Here is a 24,335-nt window from a genome sequence, read left to right as displayed (position 1 = left end):
CTTCATGGGGGCCTGAGCTCGAAAGTATCAGAAGCAAGATTCAAACCCTTGCTTGCCCCGATTGCCAGTCCAGTACCTGATTTTGGACACTTCAGTTGGATGCTGGAAGAGGGGTTGGGCGAAGGAGAAATAGGGTAGGGAAGGAGGAGAAAGGAGAGAGAGGGAAAAGAGTTTGTATTTTGGAGTGGTTGGTCAATTGATTCAATCCGGGTATCTGGGTCTTTTCAGTTCATATAAATAACATATCTATCCTTAAAGACATAGTTGAACATAATTACCCATATAACCACACACGCTGCAGTGGATAGTGCACTGACCTTGGAGTCAACAGGATTGGCGTTGGAATCCAGTATCAGACATTTACTAACTGTTTGAGCTTGGGCAAGTCACTTCACCCTGATTACCTCGCATCCAGGACCATCTCCAGTTGTCCTGATCCATTTCTGGTCACTGGACCCAGATGGCTCTGAAGGAGAAAGTGAGGATGGGGACTCAGCAAAGAGCCACCCCCCACCCCACTCAAATCCAATTCATGTGCTTGGCATGGGATCATCTCCCTGATGTCATGGTCTGCATTGAGAACAAAGGGCAGCCATCAGTTATGTTGACTCTTACATATATGTTTATAATTAGTCTTATGTTTACAAATATAACCATGTCTACCCTTCTACATTTAGAATTATATCTCTAACATTATATATAATCATTCCTCTACTCTTATATAATCCTTTATCTACCTTTTACATCTACCCTTATCTATTTATCTACCCTTACATATGCATTATATATCTTCCTTCACAGTATAGCTTCCCTTGCACTTTCATCCTGTTTTGTTCTCTAAAATAGCTTTTAGTGATATCGATTGTTTTTTCCTTTGCCTAGATTCCACCCCCCACCCCCACCCCGGCCTTCCCTCTCAGAGAAACATCCTGTCCAGTTCATACTACAATAGGGTCGTTGAGCTGGCTTCCTTGAGATAAACAATTCTATTGGAATCTTTGGTTTCTTAGGATTAGGAATTTTGGAAGAAATAATCACCCAGATGACCATCAAAGCTATCAGATGACATCTTTTTCTCAGCTCTCTGGAATCAAGGTAAAATGGTGAATAGGGCATTGGATGTGGAGTCTGGAAGACACCCTAGATGTGTGACCCTGGGCAATTTACCCTCTGCTTCCTCCACTGTGAAATGGGAACTAGTGATAACATCTTTAGGATTAAAGGAGATATATGTAAAGAACTTTGCATATTACCCAACACTCTGGAGCATTTTAAGAAACTATTTGTTCACTTCTGCTTTTTGTTTCTGCACAGACGATTCCCCAACTTGCCATCACTGCTGGCAACCCTGACCAAGTCATTTTTAACCATCCTCCCAGCCTCAGTTTCTTCATTGGTAAACAGAGATTATAATATCACTTAACTATGAATCTCAGAATGATAAAAAATATAAATGTTTATTCCTTCCTCTAACTATATAATATTCCACCTGATTGGTCTGAGAGATAATTCCCTAACCATGACTCATGTGTGTAGGGGGGTACCATTGTTGAAGGGCCCTGTCCTGCAAAGATTATATCCTGCCCCACCGCCAACACATACATAGCATGGTGGTTTGGATGTGTAGCTCAAATGGATGAAGAATTGACATCTTTAGACTTTTCTCCCACCAACCCCTCTCTAAGGGAGACTTTAATTTCTTCCAGGTATAGAAGGAAGAGGTTGGGTCTGGAGGCCCTGGAGGGTCTGATCTTAGAGGAATACTGAGATAGAATTATATTTATCTGTTCCTCTTAAATATTATTAGTCTAGGAGATATTATCAAATTCAATCTAACTTCTGGTTGCTGGGGAACTAGGGAAGGAGGACTCCAAACTTTATATCCAAGACTTAACCCCTTTCCCATCAAATACCAGTTCCACCATGAACAGATATAGTAGGTAGCCAAGAAAGCCATTTATCCAAATTGGTAGCATAACAGACAGGTAGATAGAGTTAAGTGACTTACCAGAATCATACAGCTAGTAAGTGTCTGAGGCTAGATTTGAACTCAGGAAGAATCTTCCTGAATCTAGGCCTGGCACTTCTATCCACTGAAGGGCTGCCTAGCTGCCCCAAACCAATCAAAACCACCAGATATTCAGCTATGCTCAATGGTATAATTAGTGCATAAGTACAAATGGGAGATATAACTGTAAAAAGAAATCCTTAAAACACAATTTCATGACCCTACAAAATAGCATTTAATTAAGTGGAGTGAATTGCCCTGTCTCTGAGGAGCCACAGCAACTGTGATTTTTCTTCAACCCAAGAAGACTGAGTATCCATGATAAACCATCTTCAGTTAAGAGATACACAGACTGCTTTCTTCAATCTATCATACAGGACAAATTTGGAAGAAATACATTGAAGAAAACTTTGCTGCCACCTTCCTCGACTGCCACAGTGTTTATATGCTGTCAGTTCCCTTGTGCCCTGCCTGTAACACCATTCTGTGCCTCACCTGCACAGGTATCGACTGCATAATCTTCTTAGTTTATCATGATATGAGTGTTCCTAGGGTCTCGGACCTAGATCTTTTCCTATATCATAGGTTCCAAAGTAGGTTGCTCAAGAGACAGTAATACCCTTCCTCAAAATATTGATACCTGGAGTGAAGCCATGACTTCTGCCAGATTTCATGATTTTCAGAAAGCAAGTCTCCCAGACCTTGTAATTCTCCCCTGCTCCAGATTTCCTAACATCAATAATCAAGTGGATACCAGCAACATCTAAGAGTTAAGCAAATTTGAAAATAGTTACTAGCTGCACCACAGGAGGCAAGATTACCAACAAAATACCTCCAAAGCAGGAAGTATTTTCTTTGTTTAGCCACTCCTCTTTGAAACATTCTGGTTGTTTTTTTAGGGTTTTTTGCAAGGCAATGGGGTTAAGTGGCTTGCCCAAGGCCACACAGCTAGGTAATTATTAAGTCTCTGAGGTCGGATTTGAACTTAGGTCCTCCTGACTCCAGGGCTGGTGCTCCATTCACTGCGCCACCTAGCCGCCCCCTGTCTCTCTCATTCTTTCTCATCCCACTCCCCCCTTTCTCTCTCCTCTCTCCCTCTCTCTCCCCCCCTTCTCTTCCTCCTCCTCTCTCCCACCCTCCACCTTCCTATCTCTGTCTCTCCCTCTCCCTCCCCCCCCCCTTTCTCTCACTAAGAAAAAAGCAGTTAATATTTTCTTGTCTTCATAACATGTGAGTCCTTGAAAAGGTGACGGAAGAGATGAGACGGAAGAGAAAATGTCAAGTGTTTGAGGTTGGATTTGAACTCAGGTACTCCTGACTCCATGGCAGGTGCTCTATGTACTGTGCCACCTAGCCACCCCTCTTCAAAACATTTTAAAGGCAAAATTAAAGACCCAGGCAGGGAAATGTCAGATGGCATTTTCTAGCTTCCTCCACCAGAAGAAAAGCACCCTTTTATGCTCTGGAATTCAGATTATACAATCATTGTATTAATTATTGCAGCGACTTGTTTATTAGCATGGCAAACCTGCAGTGATAGTTGGACTCTCTTGATGGGGGCTCCTGTGATCTTAGGGATAAAGGTGGTCATGGCACCACCAAGAAGTCTTTGACAAAGGCTTCAGCCTTTTATTATTGGTCATGGGGATACAAAGTGGAAGATTCTTGGGATTGGAGGCAGAGAGCCAGTGGAAGAGAATCAAAAGTCAGGAAACAGACTACAGTGTCTTGTTTTAACCATATGAAGAAGTATTTCAGATTCTCTAAGAGGTGAAATATGACAAAGCACATATTCTTAGAGAAACCTGAGAAGACTTGTATGAACTGACGCACAATGAAGTAAGCAGAATAAAAACACTCCGTACAGTAACAGTGACCTTGGAAAGAAAAAAATGACCTGAACAGTCTTAATAAATCTGATCAATGAAACAATCAGTTGTAATTCTAGAGCAATAATAATTAGCACACACTATCTGTTCCTAGGCAGGAAAGAGGATGGATTAAGGGGTTGGAATGAGACCAAAATTTATTGACTCAGACAATATGGAAATTTTTTTGTTTGACTATATATTTTACAAATATTTTGTGGGTTCCCCCCCAAAGTGGAAGGGAGGTAGAAAGGAAATATTAAAAACCGGGAGAAAAGAAAAGAACTTAATAAAATGCTTGTTGATCTAGAAGAGAGTCATTGAAGCAATTTTTTTTTAAGGCACAGAAGAGAATAGAAGGAAAGCCAGAAGGAAACATGGACAAGGTTCACAGTTTTGAAGGTTTTATGTTGAATTTATCAGATGCTTAAAAGAAAAATCAAGCTCAGTGTCATGGAGATTCACAATCTCATGTGCCTTTCTCTTGTTTATTTTACTTTTTTCCTCAATTACATTTTTTGACAATTTTTTGACAATTACAATTTTTGACAATTTTTTGACATCTGGGTTTTTTAAGTTTTGTGTCCAAGTTCTATCCTTTCCTCCCTGCTCTCCCCTCTCCCGGAGATGGGAAGCAGTATAACATAGATCATATGTGTGCAATCACATAAAACATATTTTCATATTAGTTATTTGTTGGGAGAATAATTGAATCAAAATTTCAAAAAAGAAAATGAAAAATAATATGCTTTAGTCTGTATTCAGACTCCATTAGTTCTTTTTGTGATGGCAGATTGGAATTATCTAGGCTCATTATATCACTGAATATAGTTAAGTCCTGAGTACAATGTCTTCCTATTTCTGCTTACTTTGCTCTGGATCAGTTCATACAAGTCTTCCCAGGTTTTTCTGAAGTCATCTCACCATTTCTTACAACACAATAGTATTTCATTACAACCATATACCACAACTTGTTTAGCCATTCCCCAATTGATGGGCATCCCTTTATTTTCTTTAAAAATTTTTTTTTTATATTTAAGGCAATGGAGTTAAGTAATTTGCCCAAGGTTACACAGCTAAGCAATAATTAAGTGTCTGAGGCCAGATTTGAACTCAGGTACTCCTGACTCTAGGGCCAGTGCTCTATCCACTGACCCACCAAGCTGTCCCATTATCCCCTTAATTTTCACTTATTGGCCACCACAAAAAAAAAAAGGCTACAATAAATATTTTTCTAGAAATAGGTCTTTCTTCCTTTGCATCATCCTATTTTTTTTAAAAAACAAATCCATTTTGTATATGGAAATGCTCATTTTATTTGGTATTAAATTCAGAATAAAATATAAAATAAAGTTTAACCCCCCCCCCATCTCTATTAAGGTCTTAGTGAAAAATCTTTGTGTACCTGTCAGATTTTCATTTAGGTTTATGTCAAGCTGACCTTTTCGTGTCAAAGGTGCCAGTTTTTTGCTTATGTTCCACCTTAATGATAAGAGCAATGTTTTCTCTTATCAAAAATAGATTGTAGAATAATCTCATTAAAAGGATTAATAGAACTATTTTCCTTTCTCTCTTTCTTACTTATCCCAATTCTGGGTGAATTGACTTTTGATATAAATAATTCCAGGGTATCTCTAATCCATTTGATTTGAATCATTTCTTACAGTAGAAACTGAAATATTTCCCTTTGGTTTGTGAGCCATTGATCACAACTAGGACTTGGAAAGTATCAGCAACCTCAGGGTGCCAGTGATCCTGACTGGCATGAATGGATCTGCCTTGGTGGCAAGGGGGCTGGCCAAAACCTCCTCATCCAACAGACAAGGAATTGTTCTTTTCCTTGCTTCCTTATTGAAAACAAACGTCTCTGATTTCAAAACAGAACAGAACTTTACTCCTCTGGTTTCAGAAAAACCTGGGTAGACTTATATGAACTGATGCAAAGTAAAGTGAGCAGGACATGAAATTTGTACACAGTAACAGCAAATTGTAACAATAAACCGTAAAAGACTTGGCTATTCTTACTCAAGCAAGATAGTTCCAAAGGACCTATGATGAAAAAATGCCATCTGCCTCCAGATGGAATCAGTATAGATTGAAACAGATTTTTTTTTCACATTCTTTATATTTTTGGCTTTGGTGGTGCAGTGGATAGAGCCAGCCTTGGAGTCAGGAGGACAAGAGTTCAAATCCAACCTCAAACACTTGACATTTTCTAGCTGTGTGACCCTAGGTAAGTCACTTAATCCTGATTGCCTTGCATCCAGGACCATCTCCAATAGTCCTGATTCCTATCTGGCCACTGGATCCAGATGGCTCTGGAGGAGAAAGTGAGGCTGGTGACTTATTCATTCCTTATTCAAATCCAATTCATGTGTTTGTCATGGCGTCAACTCCCTGATGTCTTCTTTGAGAGTGAAGGACAAACATTTCTGAATTTCTGTTACTTTTTTGCAGCAAAGCTAATATGGAAATATGTTTTGTATAATTCCACAATACTCATTGATATCATACTGCTCACCTCAGTGGATGGGGGAGGGGAGGGAGAAAATTTGAATTTCAAAAAAATGTTAAAAATCAACTTTACTCCTCCTGTAGAGACATGAATTCTGAACAGATTGTTTCTGAGACAGCAGAAAACAACTCTAAAGAACATAAGCACTTTTCTTAATTGCTTTTATCCTCTAGTCCTGAGTATAAGCCTATATGAAATGAATCATAGAAGTTGGGATGAGGGGATGTATGTTTTGCCAGAGGAAACAGGGTTATCTGGGTCTCTTATGTTTGGGAATGACAATTCTAGGGCATATCATATCTGGGATAAATGAATTATTTTAATATGTGATAACCACTACCACCTTCCTGCTCACTGGCATGCTCTGGGGCACACGTATACACACACACACACACACACACGCACACACAAAGGTCAATAGAGGGAAGCTTAGATTGGGACAAATCACTAATTTGAAAAGACTTTAGTCTCTCAAGGAACAATGATCCAGAATTGACTAATTTTAATTTGCGTGAGGAAATATGGAAAAGATTACTAGGACTCTCAAGCACAATGGCTCGATTATTCTTGAAAGAAAATAGGAGGAAATGACTATTATAGTCCTTAAAAAATAGCCATGATCTTACCCATTAGAAACAATCCCTTTGTTTCTTCATTTGTGGAAATACCAACATGAGATTTTTCCTCCTAAAACACTCCCCTCCCCACCTCCTATAACAACCCACTACTGGTTGCTCAAACAGAGGAAAAGGACCTGGGCAGGTGGGTAATTGCCATCCCCACTTGGAAGAACCTAACTTGAAAGAATTGGGGAATTTTGCTTCTAGAAAGTCTAGATGACATGGCATAGAAGAAAGGGAACATCTATTGTTTACTTATGAATATGATTTCATTGGATCTCCACAACAACCCTGCTATCATTATCCCTGTTTTTTCATTGAAGAAACTGAGGCAGACTACAGTCAAGTGACCCATCTGGGGTCCACAGCTAGAAAGTATCTGAATTGAATTTGAACTCAGGTTTTCTTGTGCCCAGGGCTCATCCTAGCTGATCCCCATTTGGAGGAGTTTTGGAGGAAGTTTTTGTCCTTAGAGAAGGTTTTTTGGCTTTTATATAGCCATATTTCTGTAAAGTAGGGAAGTTTTCAGCTCTCCCCTTGGGAGACTGCCATCTCAGGAGGGTTCACAAATAATATATATTCTTTGTATTTGTTCTGTCTTCTAGGAGGAGTATGAGAAACAGCTATCTACTTCAAAAGATTAGAATGGTGAATCCCAGGAGTATAAGAGCCAGAGGCCATACCCAGACAGTCTCGGGGGATCTGTTTGGCCCAGCCAAGTGGGAGCTACAGCAATTCACCCATTGGCAAAAGTTCTGAATTGAACTTGATAGAATGAGTGTTCTGTTACGGGAGAAATATCTCCTTGGATTCTTGTTGCAGGTTGTGGCAACTGAAATAAATCAACTACAACCCAGAAATTATAGAGTTAAAAATATAGGTTTTATTATTATGTGTAAGCACAGATTCATGAATAAAATAATATGATGATTGGGGCAGCTAGGTGGCACAGTGGATAGAGCACCGACCCAGGAATCAGAAGGACCTGAGTTCAAATCCGACCTCAAACACTTAATAATTACCCAGCTGTGTGGCCTTGGGCAAGCCACTTAACCCCACTGCCTTGCAAAAAAAAAATCTAAAAATAAATAAATAAAATAATAATATGATAATAATAATAATAATCTTGAAACAGAATTGGAGTATATGACAAGCTTTTACAGAGAAAATGTCAGAGAAACAGAGAAATAATAGTTCAAAATTATGGTAATAATAACTAATATTTCTAAATGCCTGCTATATGTCTGGTCTTGTAGTAATCAGTTATCTCATTTGATCCTCACAGCAACCCTGGAGAGGGAGGTTCTATTATTATTCTCATTTTACACACAAGGAAACTGAGGCAGATAGAGGTAAAGTGAATTGCCCAGGGTTTAAGTGTCTGAGACAAAGTCTGTCTTAAAAAGACAGATTTATCATCCTAGGCTTCCTTCGATATCATAAAAGTTGAGCAAACTAAATTAGACTCACAATTTCATGTATCCCCAAGGGGGAAAAAAAACCTTAATAAAAAGACTCTATAATGGGGTGGCTAGGTGGCACAGTGGATAAAGCACCGGCCTTGGAGTCAGGAGTACCTGGGTTCAAATCCAGTCTCAGACACTTAATAATTACCTAGCTGTGTGGCCTTGGGCAAGCCACTTAACCCCATTTGCCTTGCAAAAACCTAAAAAAAAAAAAAAAGACTCTATAGATAAACTAAGTCAGGTTACAGATTAAACTACATCAAGGAGATTCTTAATGGGCTGATTTTGAAAGGAAAGCTACATGCTTACAAGATTAGAAATGAGATTTCTACAAAATAAAGCACTTTGAGAAGCTTAGAGTCCCCTTGGTCTTCCCAGCTGAGGAATATCAAAAAGCTTTCCCTTCAGAAAAACCTGGAAGGATATATAAACTGATGCAAAGTAATGGGAGCGAACTAGAACACAGAACACACTGATGGCAAATTCTAACAATAACCATCTCCTATACTCCTATTTTCTAGCAATCAGATAACGAGGTGGAATGATTCTGGTAAAAGTAAATGAGAAGGAGATCTTGCACAACCTACCCCTCACTATAACAAAATAATTGTAAACTCACGTCTCCAACCATTTGTTTCCTTGGTATGGTCCTCTTCGATACAGAAGGACTAGCAGTAGAAGTCAGTGAAGTTAGTTAGCAATGGTATAATTAACTGTAGTAATAGATTCCCATCACAGCTCCTAACTGCTTTATTAAATCTGACCCTACTCTCCTTAGGGACCAAGGCAATATATACGTTGTGATGGAGGAACGTTTTTATCTTTATTCTTGCTAAATCATCTCAGGAAATACCCCTTTGTTAAAGATAATTGATGTTGATTGGCTAAATGAAATTGGGATCCTTATCATCATTGATGAGTAACAGCAGGGAGAACAGGGTATCTCTAGAACCCTACCTACTAGTGCTCAGGGAGACTTAAATATCACTCTACAGATGGTTCCCCTGCAACATTATCTTTTATCTTCTGAGAGTCTGGGAGAAAAGCCATTGGGAGGCCAGCAGGAGGCCCTAGGCATTTTCATCAGGTGCAGGGCCATCTCAGGATGCAGCAGATAGTCTGTTTAAACCACTTTCACTTCAGAACCTGACTGGAATGCCCAAAGATGCCAATGGCCTTTTCTTCTGCAAGGAGAGGAAAAAACAGTTTTATACCATGGAATAGAGCCCCAAATAAAAAGTGACCTATTATGCCTTGAGGGGACTGCAGGCAACAGGGTTTGTTCTCATCTTTTAGGAATATTTACCGATAGAAGGTGAAGCTTGTTCAGGGAAAAGAGGTGGGTTTAAAAAAATGCCCTTGATAATAAGGCTGGAGTCCTTTGAAGGGGAATGGAGGGTTGGTTGTTTTGTTTTCTTTTTCAGTCATAAAACTCCCCCAAACTTCCTTAATGGAACTGCAGTTCAGATCGAGTAGTTATTTAATCGACTCTTTTCATTCTGATTTGGCCAGCCATAAGATAATAATAGTAGATAATATTTATGTCATGCCTACTATGTGACCAGCATTCTGGTAATTACTTTGGAATTATTATCTCATTTGATTTGCACAGCTCTGGAGAGATAGATACTATTATTATCCTCACTTCACAGAGGAGGAAACTCAGGCTAATAGAGAGTTAAGTGACTTGCCCAGAGTCTTAAAGCTTGTAGGTGTCTGAGACCGAGTTTGAACTCAGATCTTCGGGGCCTTAACCACTGTGCCACCTACTTATCCAGAGAAGATACAATAAGAAATAAGAAATAAAAAATACTTTCACCCCTGAGATTTGTGATAAGAACTTTATGAAACCACAGAAGAAATATAGAGATAAAAATCTTCTGATTTTATTAATATGAATTTATAAATTATGAGATCATAAACAGACTTATATATTAAATTTCTTTTAAAATTTTGTCTTTTTTATTAAGAACTTGATATAGAAACACAAATTTGACTTGCCCAAGGTCACACAGCTAGGTAAGTATTATTAAGTATCTGAGGCTGGATTTGAACTCAGGTCCTCCTGACTTCAGGGCTGGTGCTCTATCCACTGTGCCACCTAGCTGCCCCCAAACACAAATATTTTAATATAAAAGTATAAGAAAGAGGATTGTATAAGACTTGTGTTATGTGTAGCTTTTGAAATATATATATATATATATATATATATGTTTTGTGTATTTTTATTTGTATGTATACATCTATTTTTGTCTAATTTCCCAAGGTAGTGTCAAGCCTGGTTTTTTCATTTGCAGTCTCTTCTATACTTTTTTGGGGGAGGAGGGAGAGGACTTTCTTCTGTGAATTAAAAATTTCACTATGGACACTTTATTGCTCATTTCTCTCATTACCCAGTACCTCATCATTCAATATTCCAAGTAGAAACTCTTTCCAATTATATGGAATTTCTTAGTGAAGTGTCTCTGCATTCACTTCATTAGTCTTACTAAATTGAGAATTAAGGCATTTGAAAATTTGCAATCAGCCTTGAGAACTCTTTTCTAATTGATTAACTGACTCTCTTACCTGAAATCAATTCAAATCGATACAGTGGCATTCTGAAGTCCCCTCAAACTCTGTCAATAGATAGTCAATAGACTTGATTTGTCTCTTCTGCAATCCATACTTCCATTTGGTTTCATCATGCTGCCTCAGAATGGAGAGTGAGAGGGAGATATTTTTAATGTTCTGTCTCATCGCAGAACTGTGTAGTTTGTGGTTTATTATTGCAAGCTATTTAAATTAAGCCTGTTTAATTTGTTTGTGACTTTTTATATCTAGTCCATGTACCCATTTGGTATGAGTCATTATTCTAAATCTAATTCCTTCTATTTTCCTAACAATTGTTTACTAGCAGTGTTTCTTAAATGGTGATTCATGACCCCACTTATGTCTCCAGTAGACTAATAATGGATCTAGTTTCCTCACCTCTTGGCGTTGGGTTAGATACCTGTAGGTTTTGTTGTTCAGAAGCATCCAACTCTCCAACCCACTTGGAGTTTTCTGGGCAGGGCTACTGGAGTGGTTTGTCATTAACTTTTCCAGTTCATGTGACAGATGAGGAGACTAGGGTGAACAGAGTTAAAGAGTCCCATAGCTAGGAAGCATCTGGGGCTAGATCGGAACTCGGGTCTTTCCAACTCCAAGCCCTACACTCTATCCACAGCACCAGCTAACTGCCCTGGGTTAGAAGTATAACAAGAGATATACATGTTCAGATGTGTTCAATAGATAGATTTGTTTTGTGTGACTATACTTGTTTGTAGTAAGGGAGGGTTTTATAGTTTGGAGGAAGGGACATTTGAGGAAAGTGGTGACAGTAAATCAGCAAAAGTAGAAAAAAAAATAAAGAAGTGTTTCTAAAGAACCAGGTACAATGAAGAGTGTTAACAGATCACTTAAAAAAAGAAACATAAGAGAATAGGAGGAAGTTCAGGAGGGGAGACAGACATTCAAACAAGAGTAAGAGCTATCCTGTTAAATTTGAATTGACTATCTCTTTAAATAAACAGAATGGTAAGTTGTAGAGATTCCTGTTTCCATTGAGTTATCTTTCTTAATGTTCATGCTGTTGCTGATTCTCAAGTTGTTCATAAAAAGGAAAATTTTAAAGAAAATCAAATGAAGTGCGTCATGTGAATACTTAACCAAGTCAGCGCATTCTTATTTTGCTGAGTAATGATTTATAGCATTCAACTTGGAGCTAAATTGTTTAGGTTCTGATGGCTTGGGAATGTAAAGAGCAATTTTTTTTTTTCTGTTCTGTTCAAAATCTCTGAAGGACTTTCCCTGCTGGACTGATATGCTTATGATAGTAAATTGGGTCATCTTTTATCTAAATTCTTATCTAGCCCTTAGTCACTGAATGGGTGTTACCTCCAATAAACTGAGACTTGAGCAAGACCTAAGGTCATTCACTGTATCCCAGATGGTGCTAGTGTCTTGACTTTTGTCCTGCCACTGGACCCCAATGACTCTGGAGGAGAGAGTGAAGCTGATGACTTTTCCAAGCTCTGCCTCATTTAAATCCAATTCACTGGAAACTCAAGATATCAACCCAAGATATCCTTGGTCCTCTTTGAGAACAAAGGATGAACAAAGTTTTCCCCGTTCTGCCAAGGTATATTTCATATATTACTATAAATGTAAAAATGAATGGAACAGATTCTCCTCAAATTAGAAAACATGACTATCAGTAGACAAGGAGACCTTAGAATCTTAATAGTGCATAAGGGCTCTTCTTGAATTTAGAAACAAATTGGAAATAAAATTTAGAGTCATATTAGAAATGTTGATTCCAGCGCTTGTTGCTTTGGAAAGAGAAAGGTTGGAGAATTTAGCCACTTTCAAGATGCCCCATTAAGTCTATCCAACATGAATCCAGTGAGATGGAAGTCAATGAAAGGCATTCAGGACTTGGATTCAGGAGAGAGAGGATGATTTCAGGCTTATGAAACCATGCCAGGGTATTGCATTTCTTGGTCATCCTTTTCCTCCCCTGTGCCATTTTTACAGCTCACAAAGATGTGGTGAAGACTGAATCCAACAGCCTATGTGTAAGGTAGACTGACAACTGTCAAGGCAGCAGATCATTATTATAGATTAGTTTTCTATTACTTAAAGACCTACTTCACTAATTGTCATTGAATCAGGATCAGTATTTAAGCTTACCAAATACTTTTTTTTTAGGTTTTTGCTAGGCAATGGGGTTAAGTGGCTTGCCCAAGGCCACACAGCTAGGTAATTATTAAGTGTCTGAGGGCAGATTTGAACTCTGAGACTCCTGACTCCAGGGCCAGTGCTCTATCCACTGCGCCACCTTGCTGCCCCCCTGATGACCAAATACTTACCAAGAAACTGGAAGACAGCATTTAGCACAATGCCTCTGTAACATCTTAGGGGCTTAATAAATGTTTGTTGACTTCTAATGATTTGTGCTTAAGCTTACAGATACCATAGTGCTGATATAGTGGACATGGTACCTTCTCCATTGGACAAATTATTATCCAAATATTTAAATGTTTGGAAACCAAGTTAATCTAGTCTTCGGAAACAACTAGGTGGGGCAGCTAGGTGGTACAGTGCTTGGCCTGGGGTCCAGAAGACTCATTTTCTTGAGTTCAAATCTGTTCTCAGATATTTATTAATTGTGTGACCCTAGGCAAGTCAATTCACCCTGATTTTCTGAGTTTCCTCATTTGTAAAATGAAATGGAGCAGGAAGTGTCAAAACAATAACAAACAGACCTTGGAAAGCCAGAAAATTCTATCAGTTTCTGACTTTGTAAAGTACCTTCTATTCTTTAAGTGAATTTTCAAAATATTAAAATTTTTTTGAAATAAAAAATATACCTACATTAAAACTGGTATTCAATAGTGACTAGAAAATTGATTTGGGAATTTAAAAGAAAGTTCCCAATTTATTGCAATTAAAAGGGTATATAGGATTTTTATAAATGTATGCATTGGAATATGAATTTATCTGTTTGAAAATTTTCTGCCGATGCACATATGTGAGCTCCACTTCTTTCTCCACTAGAATAATAAGATGATCATTCTATAGTATTTTACTGAGTTTAATTATTTCAAAATTTAGGTATTCTAATAATTAAATAAAACCTTTCATAATGATAAATTAACCAATGCCAACTTTGCTTGCAAAAACTATACTTTGGAAATAAAGCAGTCCCCCGAAACTGAAATATTTGAGTCCAAATATTTCAATAAAAATAATGAATAGTTTGCCTAGGTGGTACTTGATGAATCCTATGTCTCTAGTTGTGTGTGTGTGTGTGTGTGTGTGTGTGTGTGTGTGTGGTTGTTCATTTTATAATTGACATTTGGTTTGGAATCTAAAGGATGTGGTCTGTCTGTATAAGAGAGCAGCTATGGCTTCCAACTCAGAATGATAAAAGAAAGAGACTGGGACTTTGTAGAAAGACTGTGTGATTGACTCTGAGGGGTTCTACTGGTTCCCTTTTTCCTTACTTTCTACTTTTCCTCTCTTGACTCATCCTGCCCCAGACTCGGAATCACACAGAAGGGAAAAGGACCTTGGTGGCATCAAGTCTAATGCACCCATCAGAGATCAGGCTCCATCTCCAATCTGGGAGCTCTTGTAGGGCAGAGAAGTAGTAGTAGCAACCACAACAGGTAGCAATACTTTGAGCAGGATAATTCATCTCTTTCTAAGAAGGCAGTGCTGAACTTCATCAAAAGTAAAGTACATGTGAAGCTTAGAGAGATGCAGGATTCTTGACCTAGTAAGAAGATGAAATTCAGTTTTACACTGATAGTAAAAATCCAAAGTGCTTTTATGGTGCCCTAAAGGCTAATTATGGGTCAAAGAAATATAGTTCATCTCAACTTCTCAGTGCTGATGGAGTCACACTGATTAGTGAGAGGATATGATCCTGGAGAGATAGGCTTCATAATGTTCATAGTCTTCCAAACAAAAGCCACTGGTCTTTTATCTCAGGTTGAAGTCAATCACTTTAGCTAAATTTCCAGTTTCAGGAAAGATTTTGAATGACATTAGACTCCTTTCATGTAACAAAGCACCTTGTGTTGATCCCATTCCAGTGAGATTTACAAGATTGAAGGATCTACTGCTCAGATAAAAGCTGACCGAAATTTTCTGGGTTATATGGCAAGAGGAGATTATCCCCCAGGAGTTCAAGGAAGCCTCCATTGTCCATCTCTATAAAAGTAAAGGGGAATACATTGTCCTGCAACAATCACAGGGGTGTTTCTCTCCTAGTCATTACTGAAAGACTCTTGTCAAGAGTACTAGGGTGGCTAGGTGGCACAGTGGATAGAGCACGGCCCTGGAGTCAGGAGTACCTGAGTTCAAATCCAGTCTCAGACACTTAATAATTACCTAGCTGTGTGGCCTTGGGCAAGCCATGTAACCCTATTGCCTTGCAAAAAAAAACATAAAAAAAAGAGTCCTAGAGAAGCTACTTTTGGCCCCCCAAAACTATAGGAGAAACTGTTGGATTGGATGATAGACCAAATGCCTGTAGGAATTTGTGACTGAGGCTGACCACTGTCTTTCTTACACAAATCAGAAAAGGATGTCATGAACCAAAATGAATGACTTTAAACCAGAACCCTGAACCACCAAGGGCGGGAGAAGGAAAAAAATGCCAAATGAAACCAGAAAGGAAGGCACATAAGCATAGTCATTGGACTTTACCCCTTAAGAGGAGAGCTTCCCAGGAAGCCAGAGTGCTCACGTCATACCAGACAGGGACCGTCCCCACTAAGGGCAAAGAGAGGCATGGCCACTTTATCACTGCCCCCATAGCCATTAATCTGACTGGCTCCAAATATGTCTCTGAGATTTTCTGTTCAATGGTCACTAGAGGTAGCCATTCCTCTCTTCATAGCAGGACTTCCCTGATGTCCCTACTGCTGATGCTGTGGCCATTACTGAGCCTGTCATTCTTCACCTGGTTCTGAAACCCATTCTGAGACTATAAGACCCTTTCTGTGCTTTTTTAAATTCAATCAGTTAATATGATTGGAAGGGACCTCCTTTTGAAGGTTAGATATAATGGCAAGTAAATTGAGACTTGGAATAAATGGGCTATTTGGGCAATCAGCCAGAGTCAATAGACGCATATCCTGTATCTCCTATGCAGCGGGCATCATGCCAATCATGCATAGAAGGGAAAGCAAACAGTTCCTGCTCTCAGAAGGATCTCAAAAAGAGGAGACAGCATGAAGACAATTGGGTACAACCAAGATATAGAAAGGATAAACTGGAAATAATCACTAAGCTTCAAGAGGATCAGGAAAGGTTTCTCAGGGAAGGAGAAGCGTTAGCTGGGAAAAGGAAGGAAGCCTGGGAAATCAGAGGCAGACTGGAGGACGGAGAACCCTCCAAGTCCCTGAAAAATGCTCTGTGTCCGAAGATGGAAAAGTAAGGCAGCGATTAGTGTCACTGACAGAAAAGTCTGAGGTGGGGCATAGAGAGCAGAATGAAGGGCTTTAAAAGTCAAATAGGATTTTATATTTGATCCTGGGGTGGGAGGGAGGCAATAGGGAGCCACTGCAGTTTATTGAGGGAGGGAGGGTTGACATGGTCACACCTGCCTCTCCAAGGCAGAATCATGGGAAAAGGCATCTCCATCTTTATCACTTTCACAGCAGAGCCAAGTTTGGACCTGGCTGTGGGCTCAGCAAGGTGGGCTACATTTCAAAGGGGAAGCAGTTAGGTTTCAGAAAACTTCCTGCAAAACTGTAGTCCCCAGGACTCTCTAGACCAAGCTAGGGATTCGTTAAGCCAGTGTTTTTTCCTGTTTTTAAAAAGAAAATTGGATTGTTACCGCAGCAAAATAAAGAACGATTAGTCCACTCCCGCCCTTGTAATAATCCTCTGTCACCTGGTGAAATGGGGTGACAAGGATCCTTAGAGGTGGGTCTAAGACGTAAAGAAGGGTATAACATCTATGGTTTCCCTGTTTCTGAGCTGTCCCTAATCCAGGAACCCAATCACCTTGCATTATTCTACATGTGTGCTATTTTATGAACCAGGATTTAGACTTTGCATTGTTTTCCTTGTCCAGACTTGCTGATTGTTAAACCGTGTTGCCTTTCTCCTGGGGTAGAACTGCATGCTGGGGCCAGGATGACGCACGAGACTCCTCAGTTCTGTTTTCACATGTCCTCTAAAGGCACTTTGAGGGTATTGGGTTTCAAAGGGTTTGGATTCCCAGAGAGAGAGCAGGACTGGTTTTGGAGGTTTGCAGTGTAAGACAGGCTCTGGGGGTGTGCAGGGGTTGATTCCCTTCCTCACCTCCAGAGGTTCTAAATCCTCAAAAGGGAAACACCAGCAGAGTCTGTCTGAAGTTTGCTTCCTTAGCATATCCCCTGGAAAACAGTCCTATCTTTCCTGGCTAATGGAGGTCTCTCTTCAAGGTATCACCCTGGGCGCCTAGGTGGCGTAGTGGATAAAGAACCGGCCCTGGAGTCAGGAGTACCTGGGTTCAAATCCGGTCTCAGACACTTAATGATTACCTAGCTGTGTGGCCTTGGGCAAGCCACTTAACCCCATTTGCCTTGCAAAAACCTAAAAACAAACAAACAAACAAAAAAAAAGAAAAACCAAGGTATGACCCTGAAACACTTCTCAGGTGTTCTCTGATGCCCTTGTTGGCAATGCAGGCAAAGAAATTACTCAATCACTGAGCTCCTGTAAATCTGCCTCTGTCTCTTCCCATGTCTTTGGAGTGGGACCTGATTATGGCTCTCCAGAATGAAAATGAAAGGAATAATAGTTCACCCTTATATAATGATTGAATATTATCTTGAAAAGGCAGCTGGCTAGGTTACGCCCAACACTGCTAAAAGGTCCAGGTGCCTTCCCTGTCACCTATCCCACAGGGGAAGACCCCATGGGAAGAATTCAAGTCACCACCAGTTACTCCTCATGCCCATCTCCATGGGGGTGATGGAGATATTTGATTGTTGGTGGAAGTTGATGAAACAGGAATAAGCTTCCATTCAGAAAGGGTTAGTGTGTCAGTCACAGAAAGGAAGCCCAAGGGGAGTGAAGGAACTGAGTAGGTTCTTGTTCTAGACCATGGCTTTTTAAATTTCTTTGGGCAGTCAGTATGGTGAAGTCAGATATTCTTTCCTTCTTAGAATTATGATTTTAAATCCAAAAAAAAAAATCAAATGCAAAGAACTGAAAGGAAACCACTTATGTTGAAATGTTGAATAGCTATAAAAACATCTTTATAAAAACATGTTAATAACTAGTTCAACCATTCTGGAGAGCACTTTGTAACCACGCCTAAAGGGCTATAAAAGCGTGCATATCCTTTGACCCAGGAATATCATTACTAAGGCTGTATGCCAAAGACATTTTTTAAAAAAGGAAAAATATCTATATGAATAAAAATCTTTAAGGCCACTACTAAGGCTGTAACCCAAAGAGATTTTTTTAAAAAAGGAAAATATCTATAAGAACCAAAATATTTAATATGGCTCTCCTTTTGGTGGCGAAAGACCAAAACCTGAGGGGATGCCCATCAATTGGAAAATAGCCAGTGGTATATGAATTTGATGAAATATTATTGTGCTATAGGAAATGAGCAGGATGATTTAAAAAAATCTGTGAAGACTTATATGAACTTGTGTAGGGTTAGCAGAACCAAGAGAATGTTGTAAAAAGCTACTGTACTAATAAAAGGATGATCAATTGTGACTTAACTACTCTGATCAATTCAATGAACCCAGACACTTCCAAAGATTCTTGGTGAAATGTGCTATCTACCCACAGAGAGAGGCAACTAGGAGGTCATTAGCCCTGGAGTCAGAAGGACCTGAGTTCAGATCTGACCTCAGACAATAATTACCTAGCTGTGTGACCTTGGGCAAGTCACTTAACCCCATTGCCTTGCAAAATGACATATGTTGTCCATGTGATTTTATTATTCCAGTAACTTTTCAGAGGTTATGACAGCAAGTTAGGAAGTGCATTTACAAAACCATCTAGAAAAGATTTAATGACGATAATAGAAAGAGCACTATATGCCTAATGATGATGATTTGTGACTGATGGAAAATCACTATGCTGTATGAAATGATGGTTTGGAAGAATTTAAAGAAAACTTGTAGGAATTGATTCCAGGGGAAAAGAGGAACCAAAAGGACACAATACACAATGACCAACAACAATATCACTAAGGACAACATAGAAAGACAATAAAACTTCAGTCAGAGAAAATGATAAACTTGTCATGGTGGAAGGCAACATTCTACCTTTATGTGAACAATTGAGTAACCATTTTGAGAGATGTATATACTTTGTAAAGAGGTTTATCTGAGTTTTGGGAAGGATTATTTGTTAATTTACATTTTTATTTATTTACACATTACTTAAATAGTCTTGTTCCAAGAGCCAACATAACCCCCTTTCCCCCACAAAAATAAAAACCTCAAGAGAAATAAAGTGAAAGAAAGAGAAAAAAAAATGTGCTTCAGTCTGAGTTCAGATACCATCAGCTCTATCTTTGGGGTGGATCACATTCTTTATCATGAGTCCATTAGAGAAGCTACTTCCATATTTTTTCTCACAGTTGCTGTTGCTGATTGTAATTCCCTCCATCCATTTCTCCCCACTCCCATTTATTCTACTTTCTTTCTCCTTTCACTCTGTCCCCTTCAAAAGTGTGCTATAGGGCAGCTGAGTGGCAGAATAGACAGAGCACTGTCCTTGGGGGTCAGGAGGCCCTGAGCCCACATCTCACCCCAGACACCCAGCAACTACCTAACCCTGTGGTACTGGACAGGCCACCCAACCCCACCACCTTGCAAAAAAATTTGTTGTATCTGACTACCCTCTCCCACAATCTTCCCTTTCCTCTATTACCTACACCCTCCCCCCTGTCCTCTTTCTCCCATCCCTTTCCTCTCTTTTTTCTTCTAGGGTAAGATAGATTTCTATGACCCATTAAGTATGTATGTTGTTTCCTCTCTGAGTCATTTCTGATGAGAATGAAGGTGCCCTCATTCCCCCACCTTCTCCCCTTCCACTCCACTGCAAAAGCTTTTTCCTGACTTTTGGGGTTTTGGGGATTTTTTTTTTAGGTTTTCATTGTAAGGCAAATGGGGTTAAGTGGCTTGCCCAAGGCCACACAGCTAGGTAATTACTAAGTGTCTGAGGCCAGATTTGAACTCAGGTCCTCCTGACTCCAGGGCCAGTGCTCTATCCACCTAGCCACCCCTTTCCTGACTTTTTTATGTAAATAACTTAGCCCATTATACCTCTCCTTTCCCTTTCTCCCAGTTCATTCCTTTTTCACCCATTGGCTCCATCTTTACAATATATTGTATCTTCATTTTCAGCTCCCTCCTGTGCCTTGTCTAAATATGCTCCTTCTAACTGCTCTATTAATTGAGAAGGTTCATATGAGTTATCAGTATCATCTTCCCATGCAGGAATATATGCAGTTCAGCGTCAGTAAATCCCTCATGATTAGCCCTTCCCGTTCACCCTCTCTGTGCTTCATTTGAGTCCTGTACTTGAAGATCAAACTTTGTGTTCATTTCTGGTCATTTCACCAGGAAAGTTTGAAATTCCCCTGTTTTATTGAAAGTCCATCTTTTCCCCTGAAAAAGGATGTTGAGTTTTGCTGGGTAGTTGATTCTCAGTTATAATCCAAGCTCATTTGCCTTCTGGAATATTATATTCCAAGCCTTACAAGTCCTTAATATTGCTGCTGCTAAGTCCTGTAGTAATCCTGACTGCAGTTCCACAATATTTGAATTGTTTTCTTCTGGCTGCTTGTAATATTTTCTCTTTGACTTGGGAGTTCTGGAATTTGGCTATAATATTCCTGGGCATTATTTGTTTTGGATCTCTTTCAGAAGAAGATTGGTAGATTTTCTTAATTTCTATTTTGCCCTCTGCTTCTAGGATATCAGGGCAATTTTTTTGTAGAAATTCTTTAAAAATGAAGTCAAGGCTCTTTTCCTGATCATGACTTTCAGGTAGCCCAATAATTTTTAAATTGTCTCTTCTGATCTGTTCTCTAGGTAGTTGTTGCTCCAATGAGATAGTTCACTTTTTCTTCTAATTTTTCATTCTTTTGATATTATTTTATTGTGTCTTATTCCTCATAAAATCATCAGCTTCCTTTAACTCCATTCTACACTTGAAGAAGTTGTTTTCTCCAGAGAGCATTCTTATCTCTTTTTCCATCTGGCCAATTCTGCTTTTAAAGGCATTTTTTTCTCTTTAACTTTTTTGAACTGCTTTTTCCATTTGACCTATACTGGTTTTTAACTTGTTTTCTTCTGCAATTTTTTGGAACTCCTTCACCAAGCTGCTGACTTGGTTTTCATGCTTTTCCTGCATCTCTCTCATTTCTCCTTCCAATTTTTCCTCTACCTCACTTACTTGATTTTTGAGCTCTGCCATAGCCTGAGCCCACTTCTTATTTTTCTTTGGATACAGAAGCTTGTACTTTGTTATCCCTGAATGTGTGTTTTGATCCTCCATGAGACCAAAGTAATTCTCTATGGTCAGGTTCCTTTTTTTCTGTTTGCACATTTTCCCAGCCTGTGCCCTGGTTTTAAGGTGCTTCCTGAGCTTTTGAGTAGTTATTGGGGGCAACTCTGCAAGGACCTCAGTTCCTTCAAAGTATTAGGAGAGGCTCTGACTGCTGTCCTGGTCTATGCTCTGGTCTGTGGATGACCACAAGCATGGCCTTCTGCCCTAGAGTTATGAGGAGGGTCCCTGCTCTATTGTGGTATGGGAGCCCATACTGTGACCAGCGTCTAAAAAGGGACAGAGCATCTGAGTCCCTCTCCCAGGACCAGAGGAGAGACCTCCACATCTCCCCCCATCCCTTTACCTTCTGTGGGCAGAGCACTCTGGAAGCAGCTGCCTGAGCAGCTGGGAGCTGGGAGGCTCTATGGGCCTGCTTCTATTTCCCAGGACCCAGCTTACACTGAGGGCCCAGGCTATGCTGAGAGCCATGCTGGTCTGGGCTTCGGTGCTCATTCTGGCAGAGGTTTCCCCCTTATCTTCCAAGTTGTGCTTGGTTTTCCCTGGGTTGGCAGGTCTGGAAGCTGCATCTGTTGCCATGAGCTGGCACTCCCAGGGACCAGGTGCCCTGTGGGCTGTTCCTGGAAGGCTGGAGCTCCTTGGCTCCTATGGTAATACTGGCTGCGCTACCACACCCTCCAGCCCTGTGGAACAAAACCTTTCTATGATCTTCCAGGTTACCTTGGGCTGGAGAATTGCTATCCTGGGTCTTTCTATGGGTTCTGTGTCTCGAAAATGTAGTTAGTCATAATTTTAAGAGTTTTGGAATCTTTTGGAAGAGAGTTCCTGGGAAAGCCTGTCCTCATGTTTCCATCTTGGCTCCACCTCCCAATTTTATTTATTTTTATTGTTTATTTTCTTTTGCAACACGAGTAATATGCAAATGTTTTGCATTTAATAGATAACAAATTGCTTGCCTTCTCAAGGAAGGGGAAGGGGAAGAAGGAAGGAATAGAAAGAATTTGGAACTCGAAAATTTTAAAAATTTTTATTTAAAATTTTTGCATGTAATTGAGAAATATTTATCAAAATAAACAAAAAATTTTAAAAATATATATTCATGGATCCCCATGTTAAGGATCTCTGTTCTAGAGCTTGATTCAAAACTGTTTTAAATTGTTATGACCTTTTTCTTGTTCAAGATTTTTTATCCTTCAAATTCTGAGACTGGGTCCCCCTTTCTCACCTGCGGTAACAGTACAGTGGCTGTTCATGGTCTTGATTCCATTACTGATGTATTTGACCTGCTCCATTTTTTCTAGCTTAGACCAGTTTTCTCTTCCTTAGACAGCCTAGTGGTCTTTGACTCTTAAGAGTTCACTATACTGGTCTCATCATACTGGGTTGTATACACCCAGTCCCAAACTCAAGCAATCTACAAATCTCATCTTCTTCAGGAGCAGGGAGGTTGGGGTCTGGCCAGCTCAAGATTGTGAAAAATATTTCCTAAAATTATCTTGGGGGACAGACATGTTTTAGGACATAAGAGGACTCTATTGGATCTCTCTCTCTCTCTCTCTCTCTCTCTCTCTCTCTCTCTCTCCCCCTTTCTCTCAGGAAGAAGTGCTTAGATTCATAGACATAAATTAGTATTAAATTAATAAACGTTTTTGGAAAACTTATGCCTAAAATATGTGGTACGATATTATTTTTTTTTTGCAAGGCAAATGGGGTTAAGTGGCTTGCCCAAGGCCACACATCTAGGTAATTATTAAGTGTCTGAGGCCAGATTTGAACTCAGGTACTCCTGACTCCAGGGCTGGTATGTTATCCACTGTGCCACCTAGCCACCCCAAGGTACAGTATTGATATTTATTTTTCTTTGAAGACAGTCTAGGAGGCATAACAATAGTCAATGAGGGATCAGTGAAGGTAAAAAAATGATACACAATGATATCCCTCATCCACCTCTTACAGTTAAACTCTTTGACCATTGAACTCTTTGACCATTCAACATTCCTGAATCCTACAATGGTAGCAGAACTTCCTTGAATGATCAGCCAATTCCTGCTGGTTAGCTGTAGAAGGGTTCAGTGATCTCCAGGTTCATGAGTGCTACTGTGATATATAAGGCCATGGAAGAAAGACAGCAGGTGAACCTTAGCTTGTGAATTGGTTTATCATCCTTCTTCTGGTTCTGGAACTCCCTTTATACCTTATATTGATTCTTGTGCATCAATTGAAGCAGGTGCAAATTGGAATAACTGAGCAAAACCGGGTGGGGGGGGCTGTTGAACAAATTGGATTAATTTGGTTCAAAGGTCCCTATAGAGTCCACAAGTATTTCACATGCTATCCTGAATTCTCTGACCATGAATGTGAAGAGGTCTTCTCAACCCTCTCCTTCTCTCAATGGTGGGGTTTTTTTATCCTATGATGAAATACCTTTTCCTTGCCAAAGTTAGTCCCCTTGCCCTGCAAAAGTATTCCATTCCATCTCATCTCCAGAAGACAGACTCTTCTATCAAGGCCACATCTCATGGATCTTCAATCTCTTCCTGTCCACTACTTGTACAAATGTGACAATGTCTCTTCCATTCTCAATGTAACTTAATGTGAGTCTTCACTAATGTCCCATTTCTTTCCTCTTGTTCATGGTTAAAGTTCTTGATAAAGCTATCTAGCACAGGCCTTTTCTGTCTCTTCTTTAATTCTCCAAGATCTGACTTCCAACCTCATCATTCAATGGAAAGTAATCTCTGTAAAGTTACTAATGATCTCTGAATTTCCAGATCCAATGACCTTTTCTCCATC

The sequence above is a fragment of the Macrotis lagotis genome, chromosome 1, assembly GCF_037893015.1.
Source record: "Macrotis lagotis isolate mMagLag1 chromosome 1, bilby.v1.9.chrom.fasta, whole genome shotgun sequence".
In the NCBI taxonomy this organism is placed as follows: domain Eukaryota; kingdom Metazoa; phylum Chordata; class Mammalia; order Peramelemorphia; family Peramelidae; genus Macrotis; species Macrotis lagotis.
This window is presented reverse-complemented; position numbering follows the sequence as displayed.